Here is a 14,937-nt window from a genome sequence, read left to right as displayed (position 1 = left end):
TCAGTTTCCATACATTATACATTTCATAACATGCAGTGACGTAATTTGTACGAAACATAAACAAATTACACAAAGTGCATAATGAATACATTAAACCTAAGTTTTTATTACAATGATAAAAACATCCTGTTATGCTCATCTTTAAGGTGATTTATTGTTAAGAATATTTCCTTGGGAGAGTAAATTGTTTTTCTCTGCGTATATACAAAATACATGTGTAACTACTTTTAGAGCATATACTAGATTTTAAACAACCAAAAAGGGTATTTTCATAGTCGGCTAATATTCTTATGTTTATTAAAGCATAAGAAGACGTGGGATGATTTCCACAAGAAGTCAAATTTATTAAATATAGAAATATTAAGTAACTGTTCACATAAAAAACTAAAGGCTCTAAAGAGCCTGTGTCGTTCACTGCATCTTCAACAATGGCCACCGCCTCGGTGGTCTCGTGGTAGCGTGTTCGCCTCGAGTGCGGGAGGTCGTGGGTTCGAACCCCGGCCGGGTCAAACCAAAGACTATTGAATTTTTAATTGCTGTTTATCCGCTAACCACGCGGCATTAAGGAGTAAGAGCAAAGATTGGTCGGCTCGGAGTCAGAATAATGTGTCCGAGTAAGCTAGGTCACATGTCTTGTTGCGGACTGTTACCTTGTGAACTAGCACGTTAAAAATCCTGCTCAGCGTGTCGGTCTAGTACAAAGCAGGGTTAAAACTCATATTACATTTCAATTTCTCATCCTGAATATGCATATTAATTTGCCGCTGGACGTTAAGCAGCCATTCATCCATCCATCAACAATGGCCACTTTTTAGTAAAAATCATCATTTAAGGGGAATAACTATCTATCAAGAGTTAACTGACAATTTCAGTCATGTTGGCATATTTGTAGATCTTATCATGCTGATAATTTTCCTGTTTAAAGTTTCTATTTATCTATTATTGTTTTCAAGACAATAAGCAAAAAACGTTAAAATTATCATTAAAGGGCAATAACTCCCATTATGAGTCGACTGAAGATTTCGGCCTTTTGACTTATTTGTGGATCTTGTCTTGCTGATCATTTGTGCTATTTAAAGTTTCTATCTATCTGTTACAGTTTTCGAGATAATAGGCAAAAATGTGAAATATTGTCTTTAAAGGGAAATAACTTCAATAAGGATTCGACTAACAATTTCGGTCATGTTGACTTATTTGTAGATCTTGTCATGCTGATCATGTTTGCTATTAAAGTTCTTATCCATCTAATATAGTTTATAAGATATTAGGCAAAAAAAAATTTTAAATGGTAAAAAATCATCATCTAAGGGCAATAACTCCTACAAGAAGTCGTCTGATCGTTTTTACGTAAGTGAACAATAGGTAGAGCTTAACACTCTGAATATTTTTGTCCTTGTCAGATTTTCTCTTTTCATAGCAGTTTTCAAAATAATACGCCAAACTTTCATTTTACCCCTATGTTCTAGTTTTAGCCATGTCGGCAATCTTGGTTGGCAGGCGGAGTCATCTTACACATTTTGTAAACTAGATACCCCAATGATGATTGTGGCTAAGTATGGGTAAAATTTGGCTCAGTAGTTTCAGAGGAAAAGATTTTTGTAAAAGTTAACGACGAATGACAATGGACGCAAAGTGATGAGAAAAGCTCACTTGGCCTTTCGACCAGGTAAGGTAAAAAGAGGTCAGTAAAATCCGTTATTATATTTAAATTTTTTTATGAACTTTTTACTATTATAGGAATTCAGGATATAGCTTTTCATTTGATAGGGACATTTTAATGCAATTGTCTTGTCCGCCATCTAATTACACAAAACTATATTATACTCATTAAAGCGGATCAACTTACTATCCGCCCCGGCCATCACTATTCAGCAGGTGTACTCGAAGAGAAGAAATTTCATTGAAACTATAAAAAATGTAACAAAAATACCCAACTGTAAAGACCAGTTTTAAAAGGATCCCGGTAAAATGAGAAATGGAACAGAAACGAAACATGGCGAAATGGAACGAAATATGTTTAGTGAGAAACGAAACGAAACAAAATCTGCACGTTAAAGAATGTTAAAAACGTTATATATATATATGGGCGTATGACATTTGCGCCGATTTAATAAATTTTCAATCTTTCATTTGCGCCGATTTGGTTGTTTCATTTGCGCCAATTCAATAATTTCAAGTTCCAGTTGCTCCTTTTTGCATTTTAGTGCTGTGCTTTTTTCATGGCGTAAAGAGGTTTTATTGTCCTTTGATATTTTAAAGGCTGTAAATAGATTTTTATATCATTTGATATTTTATTGCTATACTCAGTTATTTTAGTGGATGTCAACAGAGTTCTTTTAACCTTAAAATTGACTTGTTTTGCTCGAAATCCTACTTCCACCTCCCCATTGTAGGCAGGGGGCAACAGTTATATGCATGTTTTAATTGATAATTCATAATATATGTATAACTGGCTAGCGGAAGAGGTATATAATGATAAATAAAAATAGTTTTCACCTGTAATTTACCTGTTAAACAGTCGGCGCAATTGAAAGAAATAATCGGCGCAAGTGAAAGAAATAATCGGCGCAAGTGAAAGAAAAAATCGGCGCAAGTGAAATGCAGATCGGCGCAAATGCAAAACGCCGATTTATATACATATCTTTGACAGTTGATGTTCTTTTCTCATATATTTTGTAAATTTAGATAATTTTTATTATTATATGAGTTCCAAATGAAATCACCCCTTCGACTATTTTACGAACGCCATTACGAGTTGGTTGACCTTTATGGATTCGAAAACATGTTCCTTTTGTTGTAACCACACTCCCGTCCTCTTTTCCTCGGGTGCATGTGACCTACCGAGTTACACTTATCACTGGGTTTATAATTACATAAGCAACACGACGGGTGCCACATGTGGAGTTGAATTTTCTTACCCTTCCGGAGCACGACGTGCAGCTGAGATCACACCCGGTTTTGGCAGGTTTCGTGGTGCTAAATCTTTAGTTTGCTTTGTTGTGTTTTTTGTACGTTTGTTTGTCTTTTCGTCGTTTTTCGTTTTTGTCATGGCATTGTTAGTTTGTATTTGACTTGTGACTTTGAATGATCCTCTGTCTGAAATCTTTCGACTCTCTTAAACACGGACTGTGTTTAATGTTACAATCGATTAATACTTTTCAAAATGAATTAGAACCTGTCAAAGAATATTGTAGTGTGATTTACCGAGTTTTTTTTTTGCCTAGTCTTATGAGATGCCGTCAATAGATCAAACAATCAATTAAAGAGGGAGGGGTCTGAATTCTTTGATTTTACAACTTGAACAGAAAGGACGGTTAGTTTCCTGTTTGTCCTTGACACAGAAGGTTAAGGTAAAACCGTAATTTTCAAACTTTGTGTTTATGGAGGACTGAGGGGAAAAGGGGAATTTAAGAGGTTTAAATTGGCAGAAGAAGAACTATTAATGTTACACGTTTTCATTACCAAAATTCAAAATGTCCCTAAAAACCTCCTTGATAAAGTGTACAACCATCATGTTCAGCATTGATAACTTATCTAGACGAGTGTAAAACATAAACACAAGATATCTAATTACTCCAAACACCAGGTACATTTCAATAAGGAGTTAACGTTTATATGCCCCACCCCTGTCCGGTTATCGCGGTTAGCTGAACAAAGAAATGTGTTTAAAAGGGTCGATAACAAATATTCCCTTGAATTTGAACAGTTTTCAGTAGGAAATCAATCCAGTCCTGCATTTCATTGCAGAATTTTTTTCTGAGTCATAAACATACATCTTACGTGTTTCAAAGAACCATTCTTTTTTTTATTCAAAATTTTTTGAACACGGTACTAAAGCTTGTAAACAGGAAAAAAAAAGGGTGAAACGTTGCTTGGTTTACTTCCGGTGATGGTTATTTTCTTATATATGCAATGAAACATGTGAAATGTTGTGTGAAATTTTTACAGTACTTGGACAGGATAAAATTTCATTCATGCCAAGTATTTCTGTATTTGAAACAAAGATAAATTTTGCAAATAAAAGAAAACAATTTAAAAAAAAGCTAAAAGGGGGGGGGGGGGGGAATGGTGGTATTACCCCTACAAGCTATCACAAACCCACGCCTTTTGACTAGTTCCTTTCACAAACAGTTCAGTTAGTAAATCATCAGGTGAGTTAATGTAAAAGTGCAACAAATTAAATCAGTGCACCCTTCCGCTATTAGTAGACACCACACGTCGTTTGCAAAACTACTATAGTTATTGAATAAATCAAACGATGATTCGTCTTTGTGCTTATGTCTTGTCTATCTTTTAAGCGTATCATTTATAATACATATTATACTGCACTCGTTCTATTTCAATTTTGAGCAGTCAAAATGCGTTGACCGTATAGAATAAGAATAAGAATAAGAATAAGAATAAGAATATTTATTATTCCAATCAAGGGCCCTTGATGGGCAGCATAACATGTACACATAAAACAATACATCATGATTTGTAACAGAAAAACATTTTTATATATAAAAATGAAACATTAAAAAGATCAGACAGATGTTATTATCTTCATTCTATAAAAAAATCACATACATTTAATTCCAGGCAGGATCAGAACTATAAAATCATTACAATTATCATTGTTATTACATACATTAATTAACATTTCGTCTAACATCTATCTACATGTAATAATATAGCTCCCTAAATATTTAAGTATAGACAAATTTTCATTAGTAAATAACCAAACAAATTTTGCCTCATTTGAAAGATGTATAAAATTGGGACAGATACAGTTTATTTCCTTGAAAAATATCTCCCTATCATTATTGTATGCTGGACAACTAGTAATAAAATGTTGTTCATCTTCAACCAGATTTAGAGTACATTTCTTACAAAGCCTTTGGTCTCTTTCTATATATAAAGTTTTATACCTGTTTCTTTCTATTTTGAGATCATGTACACTGATTCTGATTTTGCATATGGCACTTCTCAATTGAAAATTGTTTAAAGATAGATACATTTCTTTCGAAAAACAAGTTTTAAGTTTGAAATAAGTATCTAATTTACTACTGTTTGTATCTCTTCTTTTTGTGTTCCAAAATTTTACAAAACTATTACAAAGTTTTTGCTTAACTGACTTGATAAAAAAGTTGAGCTTTACCTCCAAATTATGAATATTCAGCTTTTTAAAAATGTAATGTATGGATGAATACCAGCATGATTCAATATTATTATTAAACATGTTTTTGTTACACATATAGGTATCATATATATTTCTATGTCATATACAGTCACTGACCTGATATCACTTTTCCTCATGAATATTCAAATAGAAATTGCCGAAATTATAATTAATTATTCATACGACCTATTCAACCTGTTCTTGTTTCCAATGTATATAACGACTCAAACTTATTTCTTTTGCAATTTTTAGAAAAAAAACATATTTCACTTGTTAATATTTTTGGTTTGCAAACTATAAATCATTATGTTTTATGCTTATTGTTGATATTTTAGTTTATTCTCAAACAAATTCGTTCACCATCGATTGCGGGTTTCAATAGGTAATGTACATTTAATTGTGTTGTATATTTCTCCGCCTGCATGATATGAGGCCTTTAAATAAAAGGGGGAAGTTTCCCAATATTTAAATCAAATAATAACATTAACACATTAAACAACAATTGAAAATGTTTTTTTTTTTAGATTGCAAAATTATAAAGACAATAATAGTGCATTGACTTGACATATCAACGATATAAGGATTCGGCCCGAAACGGGGAAAAAGCTCGGAAGAGCCTCGCATTTCCCCGTTTCTAAGCCTCATCCTTATATCGTTGAAATGTCAAGTCAATGCACTATTATTGTCTATTTACAATGTCGACATCGAATACTGGATATAATTAGGGCATTACATTTATCTGTAATAAAAGTCATATGATACACTCGCTCGATGCCAACCGTTTGGAAGGTAAAAAACATGAATAATGCACGGAAAACAATGAAACCCAAAACCGTCTTGTGAAAACTACACAAATGAAATGCACAGTGATTGAACTTCTAATAATTGTGACGAGATTAGGATGTGAGTATACTGGATACAAATTCTGAGCGGATAAACAGCAGGATGTTTTCATTAATATGTACATTGTCTATATGTTTGACAAGAAAAAATAAATCCATATTTGGAAATGTTATGCTTGAAAATTAAAAACCTTTGAAATCAATTAATATAACTTTAATAAAGAGCATCTTATCTCCGCCATCGAATATCTGTAATATTTACCGAAGCCATTGATTAATTTGTTGCAATATAAAAATGAGGAGATGTGGTATGATTGTCAATGAGAAAACTATTCACCAGAGTGTAAATGAAGCCACTTCATTATTGGATAGAATTATATGTACATTATATTAGAACTTTGGTTCAGATCATGTCACTTCTATCAACAAATACATGAATGAACCTCAACATGCTCAAAAACCTGACATTTTATTCTTAGATGCATGATTTTTTTTTATTAGTTGTTGTTGGCTTTCAACTAGCTTTCCACTTGGTCTTCATCCGACCTACAAAACAACCCTTACCTAGTGGGGCGTCCGTTTGGCTGTGCGGGATGTATAAATACGCAGTCACGTCTGGACAGAATGAGGACGTTAAATCCGATGCCTGGTTTAGAGAGAATGCCACGCTCTCTGCAAGTTAAGAACACTTGCAACAACTTATTGATGGGTCCGTAGGTGGTCTGTCCCTATCCAATAAACCCTCATTTTCCAATGGCATTTCCAAATTTCAAGACCTTCATCCTGGACAACCCCTATTACAGGACCTACCTGTTGTATTAACTGTAAATTTGTTTTTGTCCTGAACATGCATGAACTATTTGCCACTGGACGTTTAGCAATCGATTAATCAATCAGCTAGCCTTCAGTGACTTCGAGTACTCTCAGATCAACGTGTAATGACCATAATTATTCAAATTTCTTAGGTATGAATTTTACAGTACAGATTATCAGAAAATATGAATTTCTTGAATTTTGTTAGATAGTATGAGCAAAACCGAACGTTTGGCTTCATTAGGTATCGACTGTGTGTGTGTGTGTGTGTTTGTGTGGCCGAGGAGTGTGAAAGTTTAAGAATCAAAAGACGAATGGTCGATGCCGAGCTCAAAGGATAGTATTGTTATATAGTAGTCTTAGTGTTTTAAGGTGCCTATTTTTTATATGAAGGATCGTCAAAATGTACTATCAATTGGTGTATATATATCAATTATCCTCAATCAGAAAGGAATAGATATGAAAATACTAAAAAGGATGTACTGCTGAATTAAAGAGCTACACTGATCTACGCTGGGCAATGCATATTGTAAATATTTTTTGTAGATTTTCGATTGTACTGCGTAAATTATCAGTCAGATGTTATTGTAAAATTATTTATAATTCTTTGAACTTTTCTTCATGTATATTATGATAAAATTACAAGTAAAATTTATGTTTTTTGTACACAAAATTTTACAACAAAAATGCTGAAAACCTTTTTCCGTCGGGGGATTTGCCCCCTAGAACTTGGGGGGGGGGGGGGGGGCTTGAGCAGCCCCCAGACAACCTGCCGCAATTAGTGCCTACAGTATATTGGATACCTAGCTACTCCCCTGAAGTGGTAGTAAGAAAGTCATTTTTACAGTCACACTTTCGCATCAGTTATGTTTTGTATTTTGTCTTGAAATCCTCAATTACTTTAAAATCAGTGTGTTTGCCAATAAAATGAAATATATTCTAAATCCAATTACTTTTCAACAAGTGAAATCTTTCGGCTCCTTTATTAAACAATCTATGAAACCATGGACAGGGTGCACTTGACGTCATTTGTTGTGTTGGTTGTGTGTTCAATATTTTATTTTATTTCATTTTTATGTTAATAACTAATTTGTTACTTCATGTAGGCCTTTGATCCTCTTATGGTAGTAATTTTTGTTTAATAAAGAGTTATCTATACCCAATTCCGTAGTAGAGTGCTCAATACCTTAAATGAATCATTTAAATTTTTCTATTTGTTCTGAAAAATTGGCTCCGAACTAGTTCGAAACAGAAACCGGTTCTACCGGATTTGTTTCATTTTCATAAACTTAGCAAACATCGTCATCGTGAAGTTTGTGATCAATTTAACAAATCATTATCAGAACTTTTGATTTGTTTCAAACACGGTTTATAACAAGTTTTAAACCAAACAATAAACTATTAAAATTCGAAATCCGAAATTGACATTAGTTTGACTTCAACAAATTCGACTTAAATGTCATTTCACTCAGTTAACTAAGATCTTTTAATTTAAGTAAAATCTTTTTAATCTTATGATTTAACAGTAACATCATTAACGTACAATAACAATCATATATACTTGGCAGCTTATCAAACTATTGTATAAACAAACAAAAATTTATTTTATTAATAGCATAGAATATCAAAGTACTGAAGTACTGAACATCGGATGACCGCAAGTTCTTGTGGATGGTCACAAGCACTTGTCTCAGAAAAAAATCATACCTGAAAGTGAGGTTAATGTACAGAGATAGATATTTTTCTGAGACAAGTTCGTGCGTGGATAATGAATAAATGACAGGGAATTAAACGCCACCGTAATAACTATTATATTGTAGTGATACAAATCAGTATACTCTGGTTTGTTGTTATATATTATAGTATAATGTTTGTATATAACAGTTACATGTATAAAATATAATTTTCATCCATTTGTATATACTTTAATTTTGGATGTAACACGTCTTCTGATTGGCTGAAAGTGTTTTGTCTATCAGCTCATAGACATAATTTTGTCATGTGACCGTGACGTCACCAACGTTTTTTTTCTCAAAATTTACATCTTAAAAATGGAATTTAGAATTAAATTATAAGGAATGACTGTAATATTTTTTCTGTCTATTCGAAATAACCTAAAAAATGTGGTGCACACTTTTAAATACTAAGTAACCCGCTACGCTGGCACCACATTTTTTATGTTATTTCTTCATAGACAGAAAAAATATTACAGTCATTCCTTGAATCATTCTATTTTCTATTCTAATAATAGTGCAGTGCAAGTGCATGGTGGACACGCTTCTGTAATAATATGATTTTTTCTAATAGATTGGATTTGAGCAGGCATTCATATTTTCCCGCAAAACGTTCTTGAGATATTCTTCCGCATGCGTTAATACAATTTTTCTGTACGTGTGCATAGATATTATTATCAATGATTTTTTACTTATATATATATTTCTAACGACAAAACATTTTCATATTATTAATTTATGTTCCAAACAAAAATATTTTATGAGTATTCATTTAAGAAATGAATTTGTAACAAGCGATAAGGAATGTTATTTTGCACTCGATAATGTCTGCGTATTTATAGATCGGTTACCAGTCAAACACGAAAGTTACGTAAGTAGAAATCTTGTCGGCAACAATACATCGGAATGCCCTCACGGTCATCGCGATGTAAAAATTGCAAAGACATGCTTTAATTAGTATAAATATTCAATAACAGCTGCCGCTCAACGTTTATATAAACTAGATAACAGCTGTACTATGTGTCTTGCTGATGGTATAGATCTATCATTACACAAACAGCTGTACTATGTGTCTTGCTGATGGTATAGATGTATCATTACACAAACAGTTCTTGTCCTTTCCACAGACCCTTGGGACAGGGACCTCCTTTGTTCTTCTATTTTATGTCAATTTTGGGTGCATTTTCTGTAATATCACATTTTTACTTATTCGATGTGTTCTTGCTCTTATTCATACAATGTTTCAATAACAGTAATTAATTCATAAATGCCGTCCTTATATAAAGAATAAGAATATAGAAATTAAGAAAGTTACACCATGTACTGGTGGTTTCCGCCACAGGATAGAAAGAGATATGCGTCAAGTGTGGTAGAAAGTCTTGGACAATTTTATTACCTCTGGCTAATTAATATAAATGCTGCACGAGAATAAAGTCGAGTGCGCGAGTCTTCTTTTTAGTAAACAGACTCTTCATTACCAAGAGTCATGCAGTGACTCCTCGATAATTTTCACATGGACTATGGTCTAGTACCTCAGGCTGTACTGCAAGATATATCGGAACAACAAGGCCCCTAGAGATGCATGTAATATATAGGCACCCCATGTGTGAATACGCAATCAACATCTCCCAGCTATGGGTAAATACTAGTAGTCATTTGGACGCGATTCGTAGTCGTGTAAGGCAACTAATCCAAGAGATGGAAAATACCGACAAATCTCATTTGTTGTAGCCACTCCAAGGTAAAGACATATTGTCATCTTAATCTTTTCCGACTGGCAGTAAACCCCTTGCAATATTGGAGTGTCCGTTTGGCTATGAGGGATGTGAACATTCGCAGCCATGTCCGGTCAGAACAGAGACGTTTAATCCGATGCCTATTTAGTGCCACTACCTCTGAACGTTTAAGAACATGATTTACACATACTATTTGAGGGGTCTGTAGCTAGTCTGTTCCAAGCAAACTTTCTGTCCCTATCCAAAAACATACAATTTTTCCCGTTTTGAATTTTCCTTTGAGTTCGAGGTATTTTTTGTTATTTAACTTTTTTCCACTGCCAGTCCAAATTTTCCGCTCTAAACGATTTTGATTTTTTTGTATTTCGGTCACGAGCTTACTGATGAAATAATCGGTATTATGCTTCTTTTTAATCTTTTAATCATACTATGATTCACGGTCAACAAAAAGTTACGTTTACCACATAAATAACAGTTGAATAAATGCTTAAAAATACGCAGTCTATTATTGAATATGTATTGGATTTTTAAGTTTTTGGCAACAACTCAACGTTTAAGTTATTGGACAAATATTGATTGACAGTATGTAAAGTTTAATTAGAATTAATTAATTAAGACTTCTAAAAATTGTCGTCCAAACGGAACCCTCATTATGATAATACACAGTAAAGAATTGGAATTAAAAATTAAGAGCTGTGCATGTGTTTAGGAAAATTTTACTTTAAATCGAAGTTCTTTAAATTTTTGTGCATTACGTATCAGTCGTAAAGACTTTCCAAACTTTTTTTTTTTTTATTTTACATGACAACAGATTTAATTTTATTTGATTAAATATTTCAAACTATCAAATAATAGTAAAGTTTCAGGGGTTCAAGCAATAAAACAATATATAAAACGATAAAACCTGTTCCCATCAATATTTCAAATTTTTACACAATATATACATAACATCGGGTCGGGTCAAATTATATAATAAAAAATACAATAGAACAAAGAATATGGGGTATCCATCTATGACACAAAATCAGTACATACACAGCAAAAAAAACCACAAAAAGCAAAGGAACAGCGATTTTATTGCTGTTCTTCATCTCAAAGTCACAGTGATGCCTCCAACACGGAGCAAACAAACTATAACAAAATATAGATTATAATGCCTTACCAGTTAATATTCCATTGTACAAAAATACCGATTTTTGTGGTTGCTGGATCACGATTTTGAAGCTTCTTAAGATTCTGAAATGGTGAATAACCAATGTACAATTCTCAAATATATATTTAACAAGAGTGTACATATTGTACACGTCTCGCCTGATTTACCGATAATGCATGATTTTTTTTGTTGTTAGTCTTTAAGATCAAGGTTTTGCTACATGTATCAAATAAACTTAATATTATCAATGATCCATGACAATGAGATCAAGTTAGATGAACCCTGTTAGATGAACATGTATAACTTACAATAATTCATAACGCCATATATATTTTACCTATAGCGTATATAATGTACAGTAGTATCTGACTCTTATAATGGACATACCCATGAAAATTTAACATTGACTTATGAACAATCAAAATTAGGTCAAGGTCTGATAACCATGACTTGGACACGGACATGCAAAACTTGCAATCATTCCATACACAGCTGACAGTTTGCTTAAAGTTTCCGAGAAAAAAACCTTATCACGGTAAAATAGTTTACGTATGAATCATGAAAATTATGTCAACTTAAAATGGCATATGCCAGACGAAACCTTCAGAAACATAAAGCATCGGTATAAAAGATGTGAAGTACCCACGTCTTGTACGTTTTGAAATATAAATGCATATGGTGCAAAGAGCTAACACCGTCGCCTATGTTTCTCATTCTGACAAAATTGTTGCCAGATTTGTTGATTCACAGATGACAACGGATATGTTCCAATTGTCGTAACTACAATCCCGTCCCCTTTTCACCGAATGTGACCTAACGAATTAGAATTATCACCGGGTTTGTACTAACACGAGTAACACGGCGGGTGCCACATGTGGAGCAGGATCTTCTTACATTTTCGGAGCACCTGAGATCACCCTCAGTTTTTGGTGGGTTTCGTGTTGCTCAGTCTTTGGTTTTCTGTGTTGTGTTTTATGTACTGTAAATTGTTTGTCTGTTTGTCTTTTTCTTATTTAGCCATGGCATTGTCAGTTTATTTTCGACTTATGATTTTGTATGTCCCTTTGGTATCCTTCGCCCCTCTTGTCCGTGTACATCACTACACATTTCCCCCCAATATATAATAAAACGACCCGTATTGAAGGCATTGTTAATCTTGAAGTCATTTTCAATATATCTTAATAAACTGAGTACCAAGAAATCTACGCAATCAAACAACTTAACGTTTCATTGGTAGAATTGTTACCAAAATTCATTTCAATTTATGAGTTTAGCTCTTGTTTATTTTTAAAAAAATATGAACAATATTTTAAACAACACATTTTAATCTTAATCTGACATCATATTCAATTTCTGTGTTCAAAAATATTGATATTGAAATATATTATTAAAGATGTTCCCATTAATTGATTACAATTCTATAGATATACGTTGCTATATCCCACAGGTCATGCTACAACCTTGGCTCCTTCACATTGTTTACTTCCTACGTTTGTGTCAATGTCCGAATAAATATAATACGTAACTAACCACTTATATCTACTAGCCATTGAAATAATCGCAGCACTATACTTACATCATATGTACAATAAGGATGTATTGCATACTGATCTAGAATTTTCTGCTGAAATGAGCAGCAATTAACCTTCTTTCAAGACAATCTTGATTTGAAACAGAAGCTATAGAATATTGCATCAACCTAGTATTCATTCCATATACAGGAACAAACGGATGGATCCATTGGATGTCGTTAAAGGGTAGAGGTTGTGATGGGGGTTTAAAGGGGGGGTGTAGAAAAATTAGTAAGGGATTGCTGGACTCATGCTTTAGCAATGTAAGGGGACAAACACATTGCTCCCACCTATTATTTGCCCCTGACATTAGTATGCCATCTTTATTCAACGGAAACAATTAACATATAGTGTGACTGCTTTAAACAATTATCTATCAAGCGTTACCTATTAACTTTCTGTTGTGAATGAAGAGTATTGACGTTGAAAGAACGTTACAATTACAAATATATATATTTTAGGAATCATGCAATAGTTATGAATGCAAGGTTAAGAAATATCAAGCCTTTATTTTCAAACATAACATGATTTTCCAAGCTCTTTCTAGTCCAATAAATAAAATATGACGATGATCACATAAGATAACCCCTTTATGACATGTCACTTTCAGAGGGTTGCTGCTCACAAGGAAGCTATTAAACCAAGAGTTCCAACTGATGAAGTTGAAATCATCCCTTCGTAAATTTTACGGACGCCATCACGAGTTGGTTGACCGTTATGGAATATCCTTTTCACAGATGATAGCGCATATGTTCGAAATGTCGTAACTACAATCCCGCCCCCTTTTCCCGAATGTGACCTACCGAATGAGACTTATAACCGGGTTTGTACTAACATGAGCAACACGACGGGTGCCACATGTGGAGCAGAATCTGCTTGCCCTCCCGGAGCACCTGAGATCACCCCTGTTTTTGGTGGAGTTCGTGTTGCTCAGTCTTTAGTTTTCTATGTTGTGTTTTGTGTACTGTTGTTTGTCTGTTTGTCTTTTTCTTTTTTAGCCCTGGCGTTGTCAGTTTATTTTCGGCTTATGAGTTTGAATGTTGCTTTGGTATCTTTTCCCTCTCTTTCTGCAAATGAATTTTATATTTACTATAAACATTACTTTGTTTTAAATTTAAACTAGGCTAATATACAAGTCATGACCTTCTGAAACCTAATAACGTAAAGTATTCTGTTATCAGACACGATCTATACGATTGTAACTCCTAAATAGTTATGAAGTCGAAACGAGTCAGGTCAGATTGTTCTAAGGGATAAACCTGGGCTAAGGATCACATCTCTTTAACAAATGGTTCTAAGGGGATGTACCCGCGTTAAGGGACAAGTCAGGTCAAATAGTTCTAAGGGAATAGACCCGGGTTAGAGGACAAGTCAGGTCAAATGGTTCTAAGGGGATATACCTGGGTTAAGGGACAAGTCATGTCAAAATGGTTTTAAGGAATAGACCTGGGTTAAGGGACAAATCAGGTCAAATTGTTCTAAGGGGATAAACCTGGGTTAAAGGACACATCTCTTTAAATCAGTACTGCGTTTGAAAATGGTTCTAAGGGGACAGACCTGGGTAAAGGGACAAGTCAGGTCAAATTGTTTGAAGGGGATAGACATGGGTTAAGGGGCATATCTCTTTAAATCAGTACTGCCTTTGAAAATGGTTCTTATGGGATAGACCTGGGTTAAAGGACAAGTCAGGTCAAATTGTTCTAAGGGGATATACCTGGGTTAAGGGACACATCTCTTTGAATCAGTACTGCGTTTGTAAATGGTTCTAATGGAACAGTAAATGACAGTAAATTTAAAGAAAACAAAAAGTTTTAGCTTTTAACAGAACTGTATGGTAGAAAAAAAGATGTTAGAATAAAATATGAATATATTGAAAATGTACAACAGAACAAATATTTGGGTGTGATATTTACAGCTTCTGGTACTTT

Source organism: Mytilus californianus, unplaced genomic scaffold (genome assembly GCF_021869535.1).
Source record: "Mytilus californianus isolate M0D057914Y unplaced genomic scaffold, xbMytCali1.0.p SCAF_7, whole genome shotgun sequence".
Lineage (NCBI taxonomy): Eukaryota > Metazoa > Mollusca > Bivalvia > Mytilida > Mytilidae > Mytilus > Mytilus californianus.
This window is presented reverse-complemented; position numbering follows the sequence as displayed.